The following is a 24,626-nucleotide window of genomic DNA, read 5'->3' on the forward strand; positions in this document are numbered from 1 at the left end:
CCTTCATATTTCATTGATATATTGCTATTGTTTATGCCTCTCATACTCAGTACAATATTCGTACTGACGTCCGTTTTCTTCGGACGCTGTGTTCATGCCCACAGGTAGATAGGGAGGTGAGCTTGATCCAGATTCTTAGTAGTTGTCAGCTGATTGAGAGCACTCCATTGTTCGGAGGTGCTTATGTTTATTCTTTTGGCTCCTTTATGTATTTCGCGCACGACAGAGTCTTGTTCCGTCTATATGTATAATATGTCAGTAGAGGCTCATAGACGCGCAGTGTGGGTTAGATGGTCTCACAAGATTACTATGTTATATTTGTATATGTTATTTTGATGGCCTAAGGGGCACATGTATAATAAAATCATTTGTGTTGTCAAATGAAAAATTGTTGTCTTATGATTATGAGATTATGAATGATAAAGAAATGTAAAATGGTTATGACGAGTGAGGAAACGAGCAGTGCTCGGTGGTTAGTCCCGGGTACCCGTCGCGGCCCTAGTTGGGTCGTGACAGGGGGTAAGTACGAAATATGTACTGAATATGCAAAGCAGAAGATACAGAAAACAAATCTGAGACATAAACGAAATAGGAGTACAGAACATGAGTACAAATCCAACATATCAAAAATATTTCATTTAAAAATATATAAGTCATGCATAGGGTACAAAAGAATATGGTCGCCCGCCCGTCGATGGCGCCATAACACAGCATAACACCAGAAAGGTTTCAAATCTCCGTATCCCCGTCACATATCATAACACAGCATAACACCAAAATAAGTGGAACCTGGCCCTCCAACGAGTGGCTCGGTAAATCATAAACACAACATAACTCCAGAGTATATCATAGTGCGCACGACAACAGAACCGGCACGGGACTCGGCGAAAAGTATAACAGAAGGCACGAGTAGAGTCGTGAGTAGTCATATGCATAAAATCATTATCAAGAACTCAAACATAAGTAAAATGATCATACTTAGAAATCAAAATAATAGTCATACCAAATTCTTTCAAAAGTTCTCCGAATTACATAAAGGAAAGTCGCGGGATCCACGGACGGGTATTGACCCGAGCCGGGCCCGCCTATGGAAAATATACTCATCATACGCCATATAAACTCCTAAAAAAAATATTAAGGCAATCCGAGCCTTTCTGTGAAAGATATGGCGTTCTTAGCTACGGAATTCTTTAAAACAAACCTTTTTATACAAAGTTTGGAAATCAATTCTTTCGAAAACATAAAGGCTCATATTTCGTCACATCATACATAAGAATGCCAAGAAATAGGTATAAGGATCATAGAGTGCTCGGATTTCGAATCTTAGAATTTTCCTCAAGGCTCATAATCTAGCCTATTGAAAACTAAGGCATGCCAAAAAAAAGAAGACTTAAGCTTTACATACCTCGTACGCACTCCAAGTTAGCCAATCTAAAGTTAATCCCAACCTACGCCTCGGGCTCCCCAAGGTCTACAAATACGCCAACGAATATCAAACATTAGCTATGGGCACTTAAGCAATTTATTCCAAACTAGCATTAAATTCTACAGAAATTTGGGCAGCACTTCCCCTGTAAATAGGCCAACCCGAGAATTTAACTCGTCCAAAATCAACAACAACAACAACAACAACAACAACAACAACAATAACCAACCTAGCAACTCCAATAACCAATCCGAAAGGCAATATTACATTAATACTCTCTTTTTCATCATTCAACAACATTCATAATAATTAATTCGACGGCTTACATTCAAGTCACATTATCGCTTATACATTCAAATACTACCCCAAACCCATACTAACAACATTCAATAACACTTTTAAACAAATTACATAATATTTCCAACAATCCCACATTTTCTCCAACTTGGCCGAAAACAACCCCTAAACCGAGAACCTCACTATAACACACCTTCCGACTTTCGAATCATGATTTGCACCAACAATCCCCATTCTAACAATGCCATTCTCATAAAAATAAAAATTGTATTAATTGCACAAAATTCCCCAAGTCATCCCGCACACTTACCATATCAATTTTTGGACATTAAACTTTCATTTCCAAACTAGAATTCATAACGACAACAACTAAAACACCAAGCGATATTAATTCATTCCTTGCTACACATTGGAGGCTATATACACGGCCATACACCCATATACACATTTAGATGGTTCTAATTTATTTCTTCACCCTACAACAATCAAACATGCTACATGGAACTAATTCATCAACTCAATACCACACAACACACACACACCTCACACGGCTAACACACCCATCACACAACCCACTTCCAACATACTATATTTCACCAATTTCCTCCATATTAACATACTACAACATGAATAAAATGTTCACAACACATAAACAAGATCAAAACTTACCTTTCTTCTTCAATTCCACAATGGGTTAGGGTTTGCGATCTCTTAAACGAATGACTTGATCGCTCCAACAATGCTTCCACGCTACTTAGGGACCTCCAAATAGTGGGTTTGTACCAAGGAAATAATTTTGGGGTGGCTTAAAATGAACTTGGGTTTTTCTCCCTCTTGGCCGTGAGCTTGGAGAAGTTGTTCTCCAAGTTCTTGATATTTTGCTAAGTGTGGAAAATGAGAAAAGATGACTTAGAAGTCATCTTTTAAGTTCCACCTAAAAACCTCCAAGTGTCCTTGGGCCCACACATGTGTTGGACCATTTAAAATTGGCCACAACAATGTGTGGGACCACTCCCGTCTACACGGACACAAGACCTTATTTGGCAAGATTTTCAATTCCAATTATATCACTTTTGGTCTCAAATTTTCGTAAGTGTTCAATGTCAACAATTTCATGCACAACTTATATCTCAAAATAAAATCAACGGCCAAAAGTCCCGACTTCAAATCCCGGAATAGTCTTGGCCCTAAATTATCATAGTTAAACCGGGTTGTCCCAATGTATAAAAATACAGGATATAACACAAGCAATATATAAAAAAAAAGTGAATCCCATATTAAAAAAAAAAAAATGTCAGAAAAAAAGTGCAGACTTTGTATTCGTAGTAAACACTAATATACTAAAGTTTTAGATATGGAGTACAAACTACAATGTTATATTAATCGTGTTTTGAACATAGTATATATATATATATATATATATATATATATGCATAAAAATAGTGCAAATTAATAATGTCCATAAAAAGTGCACTCCATATTAAAAAATCAAACAATATTCATGTAATTTCCAAAGTATCTCATTAAGTCAATAATGATGGATTCATTGCCATGTGTGTATCAATCCATTAGTGGGAGCAAATGAAATTGCTTTTCTTCAAAAATTTAAGTAGTCAAACCATACAGTTTTCTTTCTTTTTTTATATTAGCCTAAGATCTAATCTAGATATTAAACTGTTGTATTTGCTATTCCGCCATGTCATTTATTTGTTATGTTCACTAAAATAAATATACTTAAAATATTTATATTTTAAAATAAGATAGAATTTAATTACTTTTTTATTTTTATTCTTAATTACTTTTTTATTTTTATTCTTACTCTAATAAATGTGAAAAGAGATTAATATCGTAAAAACATATATCAAATGGAGATCAAAAAATGAATAAGGTAAATTAGTCAAATTATAATTCTAATCGACGTTTTCTTAAAAAACGATGCAAAAGACAACATGACAAGTAAAATGAGCTAAACCGAGAATATTTACCAAAAAATAAAAAATAGTATTTCTTCGTTTAAATAGAAAATCAATTTCTACTTTGTTTCGTTTTAAACATGTAAAATTAATTTAATAAATTGAATTAGAATTATCCAAATCAAAATTTGATAAAAAATAATAAGTATTTTACACCTTTAAATTAATCGAATTAAAATTGAAAGTATCAACTGATGCTTAAATATTGCTATTGTTTTATCTCAAAGAGAGGAAAATAGTTTCCTTTTAAACAAGTCTTCTCTTTTAAAAAATATTAATAAATTTGCCGATTTTGTATTCGTAGCAAACATTAATATAATAAAATTTTAGATAAGAAGCACAAACTACAATGTTATATTAATCGTGTTTTAAGCATAATATATACTCTCTCTCTCTCTCTCTCTCTCTCTCTCTCTCTCTCTCTCTCTCTATATATATATATATATATATATATATATATATATATATATATATATATATATATATATATATATATATATATATATAATCACTATTCAAAGACAACTACATACACATAGATGCACTATAATCTAAAGTGTTGGCCCCGTGCGCAACACGGGCATAGGCCGTCTAGTTTCAAATACAATTTCAAGATGTGTTTGGTATTTTTATGGCCAAATATCATAAAGTAAAAAAAGTAAAATAATATTCCCAAAAAAAGTGAATAATTCTCATAGCCAAACGGGTAAAAATTTAAAGTTAAAGGCAGTTAAGATTTTCATTTTTTTTTTTTGTGCGGAGTGCCATTCAAATGCACTGGTCTTTAATTTTTACCTCTCAACTTGTTGGTCTTTAATTTTTGCCCTTCGCCTAAAACTCTTAGGTTCCGTGTTCGAATTCTCGCTCAGTCAAAAATTTAAAAAAAAATCAGCAGGAAGAACTTGAATTTGCAAGACAACAAAATAAAAAACAGATGCTTACGGGTGGCTTATGTGGAACCATTCATCGTCCCTGCAACAAAAATATAAAATGCTGGATTGAAAAACTAATTTCTCAAGAAACCAGCATAAAGTTGACAAACCCAAGCAACCCGTACAGCCACACTCACATGTCTTTATAGGCAGACTTACATTCCAAGGTACAGCCACACTCACATGCTATGGCATAGTTTGCCTACAAAACTCTACTTTAAGGCATAATTTGCAGGCAAAATGTCCCATTGGACATAATTTACCTGCAAACTCTGACTTAAGGGAGAGTTTTGCAAGTAAATTCCGCCCGATGGGGCAGAGGTTGCCTAGCAATTTTGTTTTTTTAATTTTCGCCTTAGCAGGGGTTCGAACCCGAAACCCTGAGATTTTAGGCGAAGGGCAAAAGTTAATGGTCAAAAATTAAAGACCAAGCCAAGATAAGGACATTACTGCGACTTGCTAGAAGATTTTTACCAAAAAAGCCCAGTGATAGAATTGTTCGTTGCATTTCTTTGATAAATTTCCAACCACATTGCTTGGTTTTCTGAGACCCATTTGTCTTCATCGAAAAATCTGTGGGGACTCTCCGGTCAGTTTACTGTTCTTTAGTGTCCTTTTGGCATTTTCTTGAGATTAGAGGGATTCAAAAGAACAAAACATAGCACGAGGTCGCTGAAAGTTTCTATAAGTACAATACAGTCCACAATGTTTTATTTGCACTTATTAGTTACACTGTGTCAGTTTATATGCTTCCTTTCCTTTTTAGTCGGTTAAAAAGAATGACACCTTAATATAGTTGGGAGTAGAAATTTAACTTTAATCTTCTTATTTTATCCTTAGATGACTTCTAGTCAAATAAATGTTTAAGTCTTATTTTGGATACAAGTTTCGAAAGTCTTATTTTATTTATTAAACTCCGTGCGCAGTCAAATACCCTCATATAAAATAGGACGGAGGGAGTACTACTCCCGTCCTCCCTAAATAAGTGTCATCTTAGCAAGAATCATGTCCATTAAGAAATTAATAAATACCGTGTGAAGTTTACTAAACTGCGCATATTTATTAGATGTCTTTTAAGAATTTAGTATTAAAGAGGACTACTTCTTTAATGCTAAGGGCATAGATGAAAACATTTGCCAATATTTATCTTGAATTTCTAAGATGACTTTATTTTGAGATTTTGTTACTAAGATGATACTTATTTTGGGACAGAAAAAGTATTATTGATCATTGAAAAGCCAAGGGACCCCCCGAAAGCTTTTATGACAAAAAATAATTAAGTATTGGGAGAGGGCCAAATATGGCCTTTATTATGCCAAAAAGTTTACTTTTACCCTCCATCCGTAGAAAATATCTCTACCGTTATTTAAATCGCTAAATTTTATCCTTTCTCCATTAAGCCTATTTAAGATGGAAGTACAATCTAAAATTTCACTGATATTTTGTATAACTTTTGTGTTAATATCTTCATGGAGATGACTACAACTACCTCTTGTATGATAGTGTATCGTTACAACAAGCAACAACAACATACCCAGTGAAATTCCATTAAGTGGGGTCTGATGAGGATAGACACAGACGAATTTAAGATTTTTAGAATATGGGTTTCACCACTAAAAAAAAGAAGTAAAAGTGTGTTAAGTGAGAATTGTTTTCTAGGTAAATAACTCAACTTTCAACCAAGTGTATTATTTCGTCTTCTTGTAACATGGGTTCCATCAAATAATATTATACTAGTGTTAAAAAATATATATATATACAATACCGAGTTTTACAGAGAGACCATGGGCTCACGTGCCCCAAATTCTCTACCTAAATTCGCCCCTGAAATTAGAGTGTACGCAGACCTTATCCATACCTTAGAAGGTAGGTGATATTATATTGTTACTTCAGATTTAATATTTTCTTATTATTACTTGTATCTTATGTACTGTATGTTAAATGTTAATTATGTAATGATGAAAGGATTTTTTTTTCCAGTAATGATGAAAGGATTCATTTTATGTAATAAGCAGTTTGGAGTGTACTGTGTAATCACGTGGTTGCCAAACATTGTATAAGTTCGTGCTGATTTCTATATGGTGATTAAATCTCTTCAAACTAAAATCAAACATGATTTACTTTTAGTGCTGATTCATTTTAATGTGAGAGGTAAGTTATACTAATGGTCCAATTAACAATTATTAATACATTCTAGTATATTTCTTCATCCGAAGATTCAATACGTAGAGGGGATAGCTGAGTTGGGAGAGCGTCAGACTGAAGATCTGAAGGTCACGTGTTCGATCCGCATTCATCGCACAAGTTTTTTTTTTCACACCATACACTATGAGCATCATTTTACAAGATAGAACAATTAATACATGTTCCTTGTATAGTAAAACATATAGCTAGGAATAAAATATTGTAAATCAATATGTCCCTAGTTATTCATACATTTCTTGGAAATCCAATCTGACTTTTAAAACGGATCCATAAATAATCCTGGACTCAATCTAAACATGAGTGTACAGAACTCCATCTGATTAAGAGCTCCATCTCCATCCAAATCTCCTTCAGCCAACATGCAAACAAGCTCATCATCTCTCAATTCATGCAACCCCATCAAGATTGTATTCCTCTTCAAGCTTTCAAATGTAATGAGCCCTACACTTACATCCATTAGCAAGCAAAAACCATGGCATAGTTCCTCCATGAACCTTTCAACCCTTCATGTTTTAATCATTTAAGGAAAGTAATCTTCAAAACCAAAAGGGTCCTCATCATGAACAACTACCATGCATGGGAGGGTGGGTAATTACCTAGCTAGGTACTCAGGGACAGAGTCTGGAATTTCGACAAGAAAGTTAGAAATAATGCAAGAATGTCACACCTGACGAAGTAAGGAATTAATTCTGACAAGGAAAAAATCTCTCACTTGAGATCTGAGCGGAGAAGTTAAAATAACACAAGAATGTCACAGCTGCTGATATTTGAGTGAAGTTAAAAATTGTGAGAAGAGAAGTTGAAAAAACGCAAGAGCATCACATCTAAGATTTGAGGAGAGTTGGAAATTCTGATAACGGAAGTTAAAATAACGCAAGAATGTTACACCTTATGAGATTTGACCGGAGTTGAATGAGTGAAGCTAAAATAATGCAAAAATATCACACCTAACAAAGTTAGGAATTCCAATAAGGGAAGTCCAAACAATAATGCAAGAATGACACACCTGAAATTTGAGTCCGCGGCCTAAAGTAAATCTTGAACCGCCTTTTACCACTACAACAGAAACTTCCCTATGTCAAAGAAATTCAATAATATATAGTCACACACACACAAAATATTGTTTTGGCCCTTAATTTTTTGCACAATAAACGATTCAATTGAACCCTCTTCAGTAAAGGTGGGGAAAAAAGAGTGAACGGAGAAAAGCTAGTAAAATAGTATAGCAAATGATCGAATTTGTTGGGTTAACCTGAGGCTATAGGTACGAGAAGATGATGTGTATTTATATACATACTAGTAAATTTACCCATGCTTCGCGCGGTCACTACAAACTTATTATTTTAAATTTTCAAATATTAGAATTAATCATCAAATCAAAATATATGAGATTTCAAGTTTTAATCAATCCTATATTTATCAAATAACCTTAATTTTTCTTTAATTTTCATCCTTGTGGTATTATTGATATTTTTTCTTAATAATCTTTGTAGGTTAAACTATAGCTTTTTCTCGTCTTTGATGTTTTCCTTTTTTTTCTTTCATTTCAATTTGTTATTTTTTCTTTGGAAAAGGGTCAAAAATACCCCTGAACTATCAGAAATGGGTCACATATACTCTCTGTTTATATTTGGTATCAAATATACCCTCGCCGTTACCAGAGGAGGCCACAATTACCCCTCCACTTAACAGTTGGCCGTTTAAGCTAATGTGGCAGTGCCATGTGGAAAAAATTATCCACGTGGACGGCCACCTCAGCCCCTCAGCTTAAAAGGCCACCTCATTCCACGTGGCACTGCCACATCAGCTTAAACGGCCAATTGTTAAGTGGAGGGGTAACTGTGACCTCCTTTGGTAACGGCGAGGGTATATTTGATACCAAATGCAAACGGATGGTATATGTGATCCATTTCTGATAGTTCAGGGGTATTTTTGACCCTTTTCCGTATTGAATATAGCACGAAAACATAAAAATTCTTGGATTGTTGGCTCGCTTAATATATTTGATACATCACTCTAATTGTTCTTTGTTGCTCGAAAACACACCATGTTAAAATGTTAAAGAATATGAAAAGGAAGAAGGATAAGAATTATTCAACTGACATAGAGGAAAAGTGGGAAACGTTTAAATGCACTAATTGTTTTCATCACTTTTTCTGTCTCTCCCTTTCTCTTCTTTCTCCTCATAGATGGCAAATAATATTTTTCTCCTCTTGCTAGTTTAATAATTTCTGTAACCCAGCAAAGACCATTACCATTCTATTATTGATTACCTCCCCATTTATTCAAGTGTGCCCCTGTTATCATGCATCAATGGAGTCATTCATAGACCAGGCTAGTCGTCAACGAATGACATCTCTGCCACCACAGTCAACTCCGTCATCACAGTCAGTGCTGAAAATTAATGGAGAATATCACCACTCCTGAATTGGTTTGACCTAAACCATGGTAGATAATGAATAACAGAATTCAATATTTCTCGACAAACAGGAAAACAAACATATAACTGATAGTATAAAATTATTATTTTTTGCACTTTGTTTAGCATATAAAAGGAGAAGTAAAAAGAATTTTGAATACACTTCGATTCAATCAAGACTGTTAATTTTTACATGTACATATGACTTCAATCTAAAAGTGCATTGAAGACATACCGGAGGTTAAATGACTGGAGGGGGTCAGCACCCATAATACTAACTACTAGGTTAAATGACTTTTCCTTCTCTACTTTGTTCTAGGCGCTTTTCTTTCCTTATTTTTCTTTTTCTTCTTCTTCTTATTTATTTGTAGTCTTCATATTTTCTGTTAAATCCCAAAATCTGTTTCTTCCTCTTCTTATAAAATCTTCTCACCATCTTAAAATGTCCGGCACCAACAACAAACAACAGCAACAACAACAACAACAACAAAACATACCGAGTGTAATCCCACAAGTGGGGTCTGGGGAGGGTAAGATGTACGCAGACCTTACCTCAACCTTTATGGGGTAAAGAGGTTGTTTCCGATAAATTCAATGAAGGGACTGCAAGCATTTTTTTGTAGGGATAAAAAGATACAGGAAATACACCATATGGAATTTTCAATTTTCTAGAAGATTTAAAGAAAAATGTTGTAGCTTCTCCATTTGAAAAAACTACAGAGATACCAAGCTCACTGAAGTTTCAGCTAATGACTATAAAGCACAAGTCAGGGGAACAACTTCCTTCAAAAGAGAAGTAGCATAATAATTTTGTGTCATCTTCATTTAAGGGTGAAATGTGTCGCTGATATATATCATCCTTTTTTCAAAAACAAAGTTTCAGCATCAAGATATCTTGAATCCACATATCAAGAAGTGAACAAAAGTTGAACTGTTAGGGGAACTTTAATGTAAATGGATAAGAGGAACTTGGTGACCTGGAATAAGAAAATTTCAAGCATCCACTCCAAATACTATTTTCAATACCAAATTAGCACGTATAATTCACGTGCGTTCTTTATGTTCTCACCAAATGAATTTATTTACATTGTAAAGTAACGTTAGAACTTCTCTGTCATAGTGTCATTCAATATCAAAGTTTCACGGCATGACATCTCGCATCACAACAAAATCGGTGACACAAAACTTCACACAATATTTTTTTTATCTTTTCCTTCTTCCGATAATAATAAATTCAATTAGAGACCAAGTACACAAACACATAGAGCTTTACTTCAAGATAAAGCAGCTTACAAAATAAGGAAAAAGAAACAAAGGAATATTACCAAATCGCAACTATCACGCTCGAAGTCGGATTTTGACAACAATCTCACTCAGATGATACAAAGAGCGCAGTGAACTTAGGAACTCGTTCCTTTCCCTACCTCCTCGTAGAATGTGTAATGCTAGGATCCAATCAGATACTTCTTCTTGTCCATTATTCAAAACTGTCTCCCAAGCCGATTACAGAAAGACCTGAATACTATTGAACGCCAAGTAACACAAACAAATATAGCTCGTAGACAATCTACAGAGATTTGGATCCCAAAATTCTTCATTAACCAAAGCATAAACCAGCAAACTTTTTTTAAAACTTTTTAAAGTACATATAAACCGACTCGAGCACGTTTAGTCACCTAAAAAGTACAATTATCAAAACCAGATTCTTAAAAGAAAAAAGAAGAGAACTTAGAACATAAAATCAGCAATACATAATGTTGTCCAAAATACTGTATGGAAGACCACATCTCTTCCTTAAAAACTAAAAGCCTGACATTTTCCTTCTTCTTTTTTCTTGGAAGATTGGACCCCAAATCAAATACCGGTTTCTCTTGTAGATCACATTATGAGTTCAAATGATTTTTTATTTGGTGGGTGTGTGTTTGTTCTTTCTTCCGCATCGATCACAGTCCATCTAACACTTTTATTTCAACCTTTTGCCAAGAAAAAGAATAAGAATTTTATAACAATAAGAAAATATAGATTGAGAATAGGCAAAGAGAAAGAAGGATAAAACCCAACCATTCCAGACATGCTAATAATACCTGCAATTATCAAAAGTTTTTTTTATCACTTTTCAAAATTGTTTCCCCTGTACAAATAGAAAGAACACAGAACGACAATTAGAAATTTTAGTATAGTAAACAGTAGGAAAAAGGCTACGAAGATAATAAACTTTCACTTTATCAAATTAAGGGACAGAGAAGAAAGTAGTACTCTACCATTGGAAGTATAAGACCATTGCAGAGGAATTCTTGTCAGTGGTTTCAATCGGGAGAGAGATGATTGTGGGAGAAGACATCTCGTTTCTTCTGGCAATTAGTCCTTTGTAAAACACCCATTGGTTTAGTAATTAAATGCAAAAAAGTGAAGGAAAAATAAGAAGTGTGAAGTGAAAAAACTATATCTATATACTATATTTGTTATATCCCGTATTTTTTAACGTCAGATTATTTGCTGAGGTGGGGCTCACACATCGAGATTTTTTTGGAACATCTGAAAAGTCATATGAATCACATATGTGGAGTTAAACACAACTCAAGAAGGACCCTTGGGCCAAATCAAAGTGGAAGTTCTCCAAACGAATATTTTTAAGAAATCGTTTTCGGGTAACCTGCCTTTGGGGGGCAAAAACGGTATTATAAGTTTGGAATTTGGAAAAATACCAAGAAATAGAAGTTGTAGATAATTGAATTAGCTTTCCAACCATATGTCGTGGGTTCCCAGGTGACGTCGGTACAAGGAGATATGGATGTTTTAAGGTTGAAAGGTCAGTGGGTTAGGCCCAACTCGGGACCAACCGGGTTAGGCCCAAAAAAAGAAGAGCAAATTTAGGCCCAATAGAGAGGGGTGGCCGGCCATACATGGCCCAAGCCCACAAAATTAATTAATTTCCATGTGATGAATAAATAAAAAGGGACCATATATTCATCATCTTAATCCATAGAACATTCAAGAAATAAGAGAAAGAGAAAAACAAAAGAAAGAAGAGCAAAACAAGAGGGGTATACGGCCAAGACCCTCCAAATTTCACCCCTTGAAATCTTTCTCCAAAAATTATTTTCTTGTGGTATTTCCACTAATTCAAGAGTCCTTTACAACTTGGTGTAATTATTTTGGAAGAAAGAGCACTTGTTTCTTCAAGTTGACAACTTGGTCAAGTGAAGAAGATTGTAGGAAAAGGTAAGAATTAATTCCTTTTTATTATGTTATGAAGGTTGGTTTATGTTGTAGTATGTAGAAATGAGTAGAATTTATGGAAATATGGAAGTTTACAAAGTGGGTTTGCATATGTGCATGTGTATGTAATGTTGTATAAATAAGATGAGTTGAATTTTATGTTATATTCTAGTTGTAGTTGTGGTGGACCTTATATTGGAAATGGAAGAAAATGGTTCAAGTTGGCATGGAAAATTATTGGAAATAGTTATAGGAAATTATGTGATTTTAATGGAGTTTTTATGTAATTATGGAAGTGGAGTTCTAAATGTGAATTATTATGTTAGTTGGTGAATTTGGAAGGATAATAGTCCATATTGGCATGAAAGATTGGTTGTTAAGTGGTTATGAGAAGTTTTGTGATTTTATGGTAGATTTATGTAATTATGGAAATGAAATTGTTAAGGTGCAAATTATGATTATGGTTGATGAAATTGGAAGATGGAAATATGTTATGAATATGTAGATTGAAGATTAGAAGTTTTGGATGGATTATGGTTTTGGTGGAAAGTTTGTATATTTTGTGAATATTTCGTAGAAATGATATGAAACATTTCCAAATTGTATTGTAATGATCTTGATTAGTAATGAATATGACAAGGTTGGTATTGATTTGAAAATGTGAAGTTGGGATGAAAACTATTACACTATTGTTGGAAAGGAGACTAGTTATGCTATATTGTGTTTTGTGATGATTATTGGTATTGTTGTTGGTATGGTTGTTGATATTTGAGCCGAGTTAAATCTCGGGAATGTTGTATGTATAGGGGAGATGCTGCCCAAATTTTTGTAAACAAGTATTGGTTAAGATTGAAATCTTAAAGCCTTACAATTAACATTTGGTAATTGTGACCAAATTGTAGATTTTGGCGAACTTGAAACTTGATTTTGGAGACGGGTATGAAGCGGAAAAGGTATGTAAGGCTTCACCCTTCCTTCTTTGGCATGCCTTAGACATAATAGGGTGGATACGAGCCTCGGGGACAATCCTATTCCTAGAAATCCAAGTTTGAAGTTGACCCTTTTTCATTCAGTAGAATTGAATTAAATATTGTAGGAAATGTTGAAAAATTGCCTAAACAGCTAGAACTTGCACAAATAGGACCCGACTACCTTAAAACTCTCACAAGTGACGTCATGAAATGTAATGTATGTAAATCGTGTACGCCGCCTCATTTGACCCGAGGTGGGCCCGTTATTCCCGGATTTTCTTAATTGTTTCGTTTATCGAACGATAAGTATTGTAACTATTCTAATGAGAATATTTTTGTGATGATTATGACGAATATGATTTCATAGTTGAAAATCTCGAATTATGGACTCAATATGAACATGAGAAAATAGAGTTAGTTCCTAATCCTCAATCTTATTTCTTTGAACATGATTCTACTTTCTAAAGACTTTAAGAATACAAGTTGACACCTTATGAGGTTTGTGATCTTATTATATGTCTTCTCTTAAGACTACTCTTCATTTATATTCTTGCCTTATAGTACTAGTTCCTCCAGGGCGAGACAAAGTGACCATGGTTATTCCATAAGATAATCAGAGGCTACCGACCTTATGTCACTCCGATACGGACACGATTTTCTTTAGGCTCTCATGCATGCTGTTTATATGTTATAAGTATACGTATATGTATATGGGGAAGATTGGAAAAGGGAAGGCGCTATAGACGCACAGCCACCTGATCAGTTGGAGTATGATACGTAGTATCGTCCCGGACGCGGGATATATGGTTAAATGGATCGGAGCCGACGCCTCGGCAATATGACATGTTCTATTTTCTATATATATAGAAAGAAATGTCTTCCTAAGAAAGTAAAGTAATATATGTATATGGACCGGGCTGCACGTTCCGCAGTAATATGTTATAGTATATGCACATATGGATCGGGCTGCACGTTCCGCAGCGTCAAGCATGCATGGTATTCGCCCAAGGGCACTTATATGCACAGGTTATTTTTCTACCTTATGATATGCTCGGTATTTCTTTGATGTCGTTATCCATGTTCTATATTTCCTGTATGTTATTATTCATGCCTTACATACTCGGTACATATTCCGTACTGACCCCTCTTCTTCGGGGGCTGCGTTTTCATGTCGCGCAGGTACACCCAGATGATGCTAAGTTATTATAGAGGATGTTCCAGCTGAGTTGGCAAGCTCCATTTGTTCCTGGGGTGCCACCGAGTCAGAGTTTGTATGTGTGCTTTCTGGTTTGATGTTAGAGACTTTGCAGACAGAGTCGTGGGTATAGTATGTCAGTTGTGCATGCGGCTTCATCAGCCTATATGTCATTCTGCATGATGTGTTAAATTCTGTATGATCATAGATTCGGTTTGATTTGGAAAGCATTGAACAAACATATTTTGAGAGTTTATTGTATATTTTATTTTTATCTGATTTAAAAAGTCTACTAAGATTATGTGTGTCCCAAAGGTCTGTGGGTTCGCTCGGCTTCAGATATGGGGCCGGGTGCCCATCACACCCTAGCGGAATTGGGGTGTGACAATATTAAAAGAACGAATGACCTTAAAAATATTGTTTGAACTTTTTGCCCTTCATTAAAAGACTCTATAATAGAAAAAGTTGTCATTTACTATTTTGTTACATATATTATTACTAAACTCTAATAATAAGTATTTCCTTTCAAAATAAAATCTGAAACATAAACCTGCCTTATTTTTAGCAAAAGAAAAATTACCATAATTATAAAACCCTACCTTATTTTTGGCATAATCATCTAACACTACCACAAAAGAAAAACAGCCGCATATAAATATTGTGTGTGAATATTAATTGAATGTTGCTTTGCGAAAAGAACCAGAATTGTATATATGCAGTTGTTGCTTTAGGTTTGAGTGGGACTAGGCTTTTGCCTTTTACAGTGGTTCCAAATACAAATTAGAGATATTAGCACAGTAGCGGAGACTTAAATTGCAATGAGTCCTGAGTTCTTTATAAAAAGGTCGATGTCCAAAGATCCATTCCGGAATAGTTGATTTTATGAAACTGATGTTTGAGAAACTCTTTTACTGAGTGATTGTGAGAAGGCCGATGTTCGAGGCTCAATTCCGGAATCGTTGATATGTGCATTGTATACATTCCCTCATATTCATGATGCATGGCAGATACCCGGTGATGATCTGGTATCGTTGATTGGGTGAAACTGTATTTTGATAAACTCTTTTGAGTGATTGTGAGGAAGCCGATGTCCGATGGTTATATTCGGGCATCGTTGTTGCGTGGCCGATTCTGATGTTATCCTGGAATCGTTGTTAGTCCATGGACTCTGCGGGTGCCCCAAAGTGGTGCCGGTGAGACTCCCCCTATGAGCAATTAGCCAGGATCCCGTCTGTCTGTTGGCTAAAGATCCGAAACGGGTGGCACTCAAACTTCGCGAGTCACACTGGTTGTGCTACCGAGACGTTGATATTTCCGTCCGGAGTACATGTGTACACCTCATTTTCATGGCATGGCATTGCATCCATACATCCTACATTGCATTGCATTGATACAACTTGCATTGCATTGCATTATGGCTTGTTAAAGATGATTTGGTGTTTACTTGTGATGATTGGATTCAGATTGTTTTATTCAGACTTGGCATATTTGGGATTAGATGCTTTACTTAGGCAATGACGTGTACTTGGATCTGGATTTATTGATTAAACTTGTTCAGGTATCCTATAGACCGCCCGTAAGATCAGTTATATGTTTGGTCTCTATGTGATGTAGGATAACGAGTGTCTTAATGATGAGTTGACTACTAGACTGAAATGATCGATTTAATTTTATGTGAGTTCTGATATCGTTGTGAGCTTGACTGGTGAATTATTAGAGTGATATTAATGCTTAAGGGTATTGATACACATTGTGTGGTAGATAGCCATATGACTTAATTGGGTTGTTATCATGTTTATCTGTGAACTCTTTTACTGATATGTGTTACTAACCATTGTCAGCCTATGATACTTACTCAGTATGCGTGGTTTGTACTAATATTGCACTTGCTACACCCTTTTTGGGGTGTAGATTGTTTCGGGTGATTGATCGAAGCATATGTGAAAATACGCGGTGTCTATCGGGAAGGTCTCCTCCAATCTCATTTCGGGACAGAGATTGAGTCTTAGAATGTAGCGATAATCTGAAATCGTTAGTCGCCCTTGTACTAGTCTGGACCAGGTCATGGGAAGTTGGATCAAGTCTGTATTTGTTACATCATTGTAATTTATATTAAATCTTGAATATATTATGAAGTTTCCACTGAATTTCTAAGTATTTATTGATTTAAATGAATCGTCTTTCGCCTACCGAGATGGGAAAGGTAAGTGCCCGCGAGACCCCGAAATGGTTCGTGATAGCTTGTAAGGCCTAGCCTCAGTTGGACAACCCCAACACATATAAGTGCCTAATACTAGGCTTCTTACCTGTCCACAACTCGTATGGGGTTTTAGCTACTGATTTGCTTAGAACTCGATTTAATATATATACTGCAGCTTTTAATGCCTCTCCCCAAGCGAATCAGGTAAAGAAGAATGGCTAATCATACTTCTCACCATATCCTTAAGAGTTCAGTTTCGTCTCTCGGTTACACCATTTTGACTCGGAGTTTCCGGCATAGTGTATTGAGGAACAATTCCACACTCTGTCAAATATTTCTCAAAAGGGCCTGGACGTTGTTCACCTAATCCATCGTATCTACTGTAATATTCTCCTCCACGATCAGATTTGACAACTTTAATTTTCTTGCCTAATTGATTTTCAACTTCAGCTTTGAAAATTTTGAAAACACCCAAAGATTGTGACTACTCATGAATTAAATATAGGTAGCCATAGCGAGAGTAATCATCTATAAAGTTGATAAAATATTGTTGACCATTCCAAGAAGCCGTAGGGAATGGACAGCAAATATCCGTCTGTATCAACTCTAAAGGTTCTTTACTCCTATAAGCATCTTTTTTTCTTATATTTGTTTGTTTTCCCTTTATGCATTCTATACAGATTTTAAAGTCTGATAAATCAAGGGAATCAAGATTCTTCTGACACAAGCCTTTGAATTCTTTGTTTTGAAATGTGACCTAATCGCTTGTGCCATAACATTGATGAATTCTCATTTGTTAATCTACGCTTAGTACCAAAATTCCTTGAATGCAGGTTTTCATTGCTGCAGGAGGCTTGACCGTCTAATTTATATAATTTATCAATTAGAGTACCAGTTCCAACAACACTAAAATTTAGAGAAATACTACAAATTCCATTTCCAAAAGAACAAATATATCCGGATTTGTCCAAACAAGAAATAGAAATTAAGTTACGTCTAAATGATGGTACAACAAAAGTTTCCTCTAATTCCAAATAAACACCAGTATCTAATAAAATTCTAAAGACGCCAATAGCCTCCATAACTACATGCCTTATTGCCATTCCCACATAGATGTATCTTTCAACGTCAATTGGCATTCGGCTCCTTAGACTGTCCTGCATAGTAACACTAATGTAAGTAGTTGCACCCGTATCTATCCAGCAAATGTCAGTAGGTACCATAGCCAAATTAACTTCTGAACAAACAAAATTGAGAAGTTTACCTTTCTTTTTAAGCCAGGCAGCATACTTGGAACATTTTTTCTTTATGTGACCAAATTTCTTACCAAAGTAACAACGGTCCTTTTTCTTTTGATCCTTAGGTTGTGATGTTCCTTCGTTTGCAGTTTCTTTATGCTTACTCCGTTTTCGCTTATGTAAGGCGTTTTTAGTTCCAGAAGTAGATGCCAAAGGAGCACTTTCAATCCTCTCTTGTTTCAGTCTATCCTCTTCTTGCACACATTGAGCTATCAGCTAATTCAAAGTCCATTTTTCCTTTTGGGTATTATATGAAACTTTGAATTGACTAAATTGTTCAAGAAGAGATATCAAAACTAGGTGCACAAGTATGCCATCAGACAATTCAACCTTAGAGGCCCTGAGTTTTGTCACAAGATTAGACATTTCCATAATGTACTCCCTTATGTTTCCTTTGCCCTTATATTGCATTGAAACAAGCTTATTAAGTATAGTACTTGTTTCAACCTTTTTGTTAGTAGCGAATCGGTTTGCAATATCCTTTAGGAAACTCTTGGCATTTTTATCCCCTGTTATACCACCCCGGAAGGATTCCGGAATTGAGTGTTGCATCATCATCAAACTCATGCAATTTGATCTCTCCCACTTCTTATATGCAGCCTTTTGTTCATTAGTAGTTTCGTTCAAGTTTGCATGGCGATCAAATCTTAACTCAAAGTCAAGATCCATGCAACCAAGCACAATCATAATGTGTTCTTTCCATTTTTTTGAAGTTTGTGCAGTTAAGCACATGAATGTTGTTCATAATGGCAGATATAGAATAAACTATAAAATAAAACAAGTAATGCTCACAATTAATCATTCAAATAAACCATGCATATGTGAAGATAACTTAAATTAAACAAAATTGAAGTAAGAATAATAAATAAATTTAAAATTATACATTTATCAAAACACATATACATAAAAGTGGGCCCATCTCAAGATACATAGCACAATATTATCATTTAGTCTTTGGACAGAAATAGCAATTTGTAAGTGGTACTCTTATACATAGTTCATAAGCATTGATTACTAAAACGGCCTAATAATATGCCTTTCTTTGGACCGACACATTATCAACATGTTATTATAAAACCAAATCACATATTCATAACTATTCATTATCTGGCCAAAATAATTTTTCTTTGGGCTAATTATTTTGCATAGACAAAACATGCTTACATGTTCAAAGTAAATAAAATCTACATCGATAAAGGTTACTTTGGCAACACATTTTTTTCAATTTATTCACTTTGAAACAAGAAACATAAATAACATAAAGTTGTCTAGTTCAAATTTATTGCACAACAAAAAAACTAATTCTTTTCTTTTGGAGGTGTGGAAAGGAAAAACATTTTGAAAATTGCAGATATCTGCACGTAGTTATGAACCAAACCAGTGAGCAGAAATTTTCTTTGTTCATTTAAAATAACTGTATTATGTATAGAAAATCAAATCCAACACTGCCAAAATTCTTGTTTTTAGAAAAGAAAACCCGGGAAACTGTAACTTGAAATTTCTAAGTTTAAAAACAAGAAACGTTGGGCCAAACAAAACAAAAACTCGTTTAAGGAATAAATTTTGTCTTTAATTAAAAGTTCTTTTGCACTAAAGGAATCTAATCACTGTTACACATACAAGATATCCAATCATTAACCAACCTTTTGTCTAAAACTACCAAAGAGTTGGAATTTTATATAAACATCCTTCGTTAAGTGTGCATAGCCTCTTTAACAATTTTTTTTTTTCAATAGAAAATATGCAAGAATTGACAGCTAGGGAACGACACCATACATGAGGGATAGCAATGACAGAAATAGTTAACAAGAATTGAAAAAGAGTCCAAAAACTCTGTTAAAAAACAGAAAAAATCCTCCTTAAAATACACGTCAGAATTTGCCAACAAAACTTTGGGAAAACACTCGTTGACACAAAAAAAAAAAATTATATTAAATGCATGTCTAATGATTTAACAAGACCGTGAGCTGATACCACTTATTGAAAAACATAATTAACAACAAAAGATCGCAAGTAAATCAATAGACGATGATGAGGAATAATTATTGGAACACTAATCTTGTTCCATTATAAGAATTGATTGAGAAAACTTGATTGAAAAAGTGAGTCTTCTAAGTCTGGAATAGTTCTTGATACTTTATCTTTTTAGAGATGGGAAAAAAAAGAAAGAGAATATATTTTGACTTTAGGACCATTCCTTTTAAAGGTTACATTGGTGTCTTTTCAAATGAAAAAGTGTCTTTTCATAAAGTATGTGTTCATCAAACATACAATAAAGAAAATAATAATTGATACTATTCTTAGATCCATATAATAATACTTTATTAGATCATAAAATGAGTTCCTTTAATGATAGCATATCTATGTAAAATCTATATTTAATATAAAGCTAGGGATAAACAACGTGATGTAGCACCTCTATATGGCCACCATTTCTATTTATCTTTTTTATCTTTTTTTTTTTTGACATTTGTTGGATTTTCTCATCAATTTATGTAGTTATTCAATTAATAAATATCTAAACATTTGGTTCTCAAAAGGTCATGCACGAAACTGCTCAAAAGTGCAACTAAGTAGTTCAACCACGTTCTCATGCACGAAATAGCAGAAGAGAAATTTTAGGAAAAGCACTAAATGATATAAAAGAGGCCCTAATGAGTAGGGTATATTTAATTTTCTGCAGGTTAGGATATGTTTAATTTGCTATGCCTCTTTCATAGATTTTTCATCCATAGTTTTCTCCAGACATCTGAGCTTCAATTTGTGTAATGTTTCTGCTTTTTCTTTTACAAGCACTGTTATGAGGTGTTTTTTGTATGTAATAACAGTAAAATACAATCCATCCTCTTCTTCTTTGATGTGGTGTCGTTTTTTAGTCCTTTTATCGCATTTTTTGTTGTTTCACAATAAATTATTGATTTGGTGTCATTTAGTCAAATTGCAATGTGTATTTATATTACGTGAATGCCATGCATTCTAATTTGTCTTTTATCGGCAATTTAGCAAAGGCAACATCTGTCGCGTCAAGAAAGTTTTTATATGTGTACGACAATTTGAGGCATACTAATACAGATGGCAAGATTGGAGAACATAGTACATGACTTCTTGCCCACGTCAATCCGAAATTCGTGGGTAACATGAAAAAGGAAAATTATCATTTTTGTTGCAGATCTGATATAGAGTTATTATCATGTTGTTCAATTCATGTTCATCGCGTATTCTCCCGTTCGATTTATTTGTCTTACATTGTTTTTTTTTAAGTTATTTATTGTAAACGATTTTTTTCTTTTTCTTAATTTTTCACGGGTGTATTAAGATGTGTTAAATATTAAAAGAGTACGGATAGTTGAATGGGAAGTCCTCATTGTATCGAAATTGATTCATCGTATTAGTTTCATTATTTCTACATATTAGAAGGGTAGTTTTTGAAAAAATTACATTAGTATATTAATTATATTGGTTTAGAAAAATTATATGATTGAATTCAACCATTATGTCTTACTTGTGGGTTCACAACTTATTCCCCGATGAAAATGAGTTGTGTTTAAATAATTTTAAGCAAGGATAACCTTAGTTTATGTATTAATAATATGCTGAAGTTCTTGTATGTACATGTTCTTTCAAAGTGTTTACTAAACTTACTAATTACTTGTGATAAATAGTTATATGGGTTTGAGTTGGTTAAGAATGGAGATAACGAGAATAAAACTATTCCAAGATATCTACTTTTGGTTGCGAAGAGTAATGAGCTCAAATCCTATCTTCTCAATAAACGACGAACAATAACTTAAATGTTTTATTTCGTATGATAATTTTTACTTATAAGATCAAATTTATGTAACTTGGTTTTCTATCCTTCGTAAATTTTCAAATATCTTTTACGATCGAGCTTTTGTCAGTTTTTATTTCTCTTAAAAAAAATGGGATGATGTCTAAATTAATTATTAGCATGATCATTTTATAAGTTCTCAAACATCTCTTAAAACCGCGCTTTGCGCGGTCAAATTTACTAGTATATTAATATGTGAGTCCATAAATAGAAAATTACTAACATGTATTAGTAATATATAAATTAGGTACGAAGAAATTTATGTATTATTTTATGTAGAGATTAGTTATGCATTGTTTACTTATTCATGTAGTGTTAGTTAGTTCATCTTCTATACTGCGTAATAAGATTCGTCATAATTTATGCATATATTAGTTATACAAGTTTCTGAATAACAAATCAAATATCGTATTAGGTAGGTTGAATTTTGTATATAACAAAAGAATGCTACCAAATATAATAGTATTAATTATGCTGAATTTAATGTACCAGAGTACCTTAGCATCTAAACTAGCTATCAAATGACCCTTATTGAAAAAGGGATCAGGATCACCCAAGGCTTTTATGATCAAATTAAATATTAGGGTAGTGGCCACTGGTCGAATTGTTCATTGTTTTTCTTTGATCAATTTTCAACCAGTAACGGTTTCTGAGACCCATTTGTGTCTTCTTTATCGGAATCTGTGTACTCACCGGTCAATTTATTGTTCTTCAGTGTCCTTTTTGGCGTTTTTTTGAAGTTAGAGGGATTCAAAATAACAAATATAACACGAGGTCGCTAAAAGTTTCAAAATGTACAATACTATCCTTGTGTTTTTCCTAGTTTTATTTGTCAGTCCGTCTCACTCTCATATTATATACGCCCTCCGTCCCAATTTATGTGATACACTTTTTTTTAGTCTGTCTAAAAAATAAAGATACATTTCTATATTTTGTAATAATTTAACTTAAAAATGTTCTTATTACCCTTAATGAAATGATTTACAAGCACACAAATATACATTTAGGCTTATTTTAGATCACAAGTTTCAAAAGTATTCTTTTCTTCCTTAAATTTCGTGCTTAGTCAAACTATATCACATAAATTGAGATGGAGGGAGTATGTGCTTTCTAAAAGTCATTTTAGAAACGGAAAATGGTCAAATATATCATTGTACTATTAAAAATGGTTTAAGTATATCACTCGTTATACTTTCGGTCCAAATATACATTTTTGTTATACTTTTGGTCTAAATATACCCCTCTCACTATAATTTGGCACAAATGTACACCTTAATTTAAGGGAGGTAAACGTGTGCTCCGAATAAAATGACTCAAGCCTCATTATAAATAGCATATTCTTTTAGAAACCTACTCATTTTGTCCTCAATAATAATTATTCTTGAAGACTATAAACATGAGTAAATATTTAATGAAGAATGTATACGGTCACACCAATTAATTTGGGATTGAGACCCATTTTACGTAGCTGAAATGGATTTGTATAGAAAAAGAAAATTGAGTTTCCTGTCACATTTCAATAAACATACAAATCTTGACAAACACTAGAGTATGAACTATGAAGTAGGCGTTTGGTCATAGAAGAAAAAAAAAACATTTTTTTAGAATTTTTGAATTTAAAGTTGGAGTTGTGTTTGGTCATAGTTTTTGCATATAATATTTGGTTGTTAAATTGTACTTTTCCTACAAAACATGAAATATAATTTATACCTTCAATTTCTAAAAACTAGTAAAACCACCCAAAACAATTAATAAACATAACTAATGCGAGAAATATAGCAATTATACTTGAGATCAGTTTATGAATTACTCAAAACTGATGATTTCTTTCTATCAAAAGACTGTAACTGGAAGGCTTACTGGTGTACTCTAAATATGATTTTGTTGCAAAACTCCCACCCGCTTCTTTTCTTTTAGAGGCTTCTTAGCACATGATATTCAATGTTACTGAAAAAAGTTGTATAAACTTTTAGGGTAAAAGTTGAAAATTAAAAAAAAAAAAAAAAAAAAAAAAGGTAAAGGTCCAAAATAGAAAATGAAAAAAGTGAAAAACAAGGTTTTGATTATTTTTCAAATTTTAAATACAACTTCAAGATGTATTTGAAATTTTTATGACCAAACACCATAAAGTAAGAAAATATTCCGAAAAAAAAAAGTGAATAATTCTCATGGCCAAACGGATAAAAATTTAAAGTTAAAGGCAATAAAGAATTTTACCAAAAAAGCCAAGTGATAGAATTGTCTATTTCATTTCTAGGATTGTCTTCAATGGAAAATTTGTGGGGACTCTCCCTTCAGTTTACTGTTCTTTAGCGTCCTTTTGGCATTTTCTTGAGATTAGAGGGGTTGAAAAAGACAACTATGAGCCCGTTTGGATTGGCTTAAAGCTTAAAGTTGTTTTCAGCTTATAAGCTGCTTTAGATAAACTAAGTCAAATGGGTCCAATTATTTTTTTGAGCTTATTTTAAGCATAAAATGACTTTAAGCTGGCCAGCCAAACACTCAAAAAAGCTGAAAACAGCTTATAAGCTAACTTATAAGCCAATCCAAACGGGCTCTATAGCACGAGGTCGCTGAAAGTTTCTAGAAGTAAGTACAATTAATAAAGTTCTCGTGTTCTATTTGCGCTTATTAGTTACTCACTCCATGTCAATTTATATGC

General features: G+C 33.7%; 3 long non-coding RNA genes across 3 annotated transcripts in view; 2 read left to right on the plus strand and 1 right to left on the minus strand.

The window, feature by feature from the left end:
* Positions 1–357, plus strand: part of LOC132628623 (uncharacterized) — a 33,023-nt gene extending 32,666 nt beyond the window's left edge. The window contains exon 3 of the long non-coding RNA XR_009578123.1: positions 105–357. This is a non-coding gene — a long non-coding RNA (uncharacterized LOC132628623). The remainder of the gene's footprint in view (positions 1–104) is intronic.
* Positions 358–8,883: 8,526 nt separating this feature from the next.
* On the minus strand, positions 8,884–11,648 carry LOC132636407 (uncharacterized). The gene is made up of 4 exons (XR_009581368.1): positions 11,514–11,648; positions 11,337–11,383; positions 10,578–11,225; positions 8,884–9,271 (listed from the first exon to the last, which is right to left on the minus strand). It is a non-coding gene; the product is annotated as an uncharacterized LOC132636407 (long non-coding RNA).
* Positions 11,649–12,266: 618 nt separating this feature from the next.
* Positions 12,267–14,924, plus strand: LOC132628628 (uncharacterized). The gene is made up of 3 exons (XR_009578124.1): positions 12,267–12,474; positions 13,374–13,424; positions 14,622–14,924. It is a non-coding gene; the product is annotated as an uncharacterized LOC132628628 (long non-coding RNA).
* The last annotated feature ends 9,702 nt before the right edge of the window (positions 14,925–24,626 follow it).

This window comes from Lycium barbarum, chromosome 1 (genome assembly GCF_019175385.1).
Source record: "Lycium barbarum isolate Lr01 chromosome 1, ASM1917538v2, whole genome shotgun sequence".
Lineage (NCBI taxonomy): Eukaryota > Viridiplantae > Streptophyta > Magnoliopsida > Solanales > Solanaceae > Lycium > Lycium barbarum.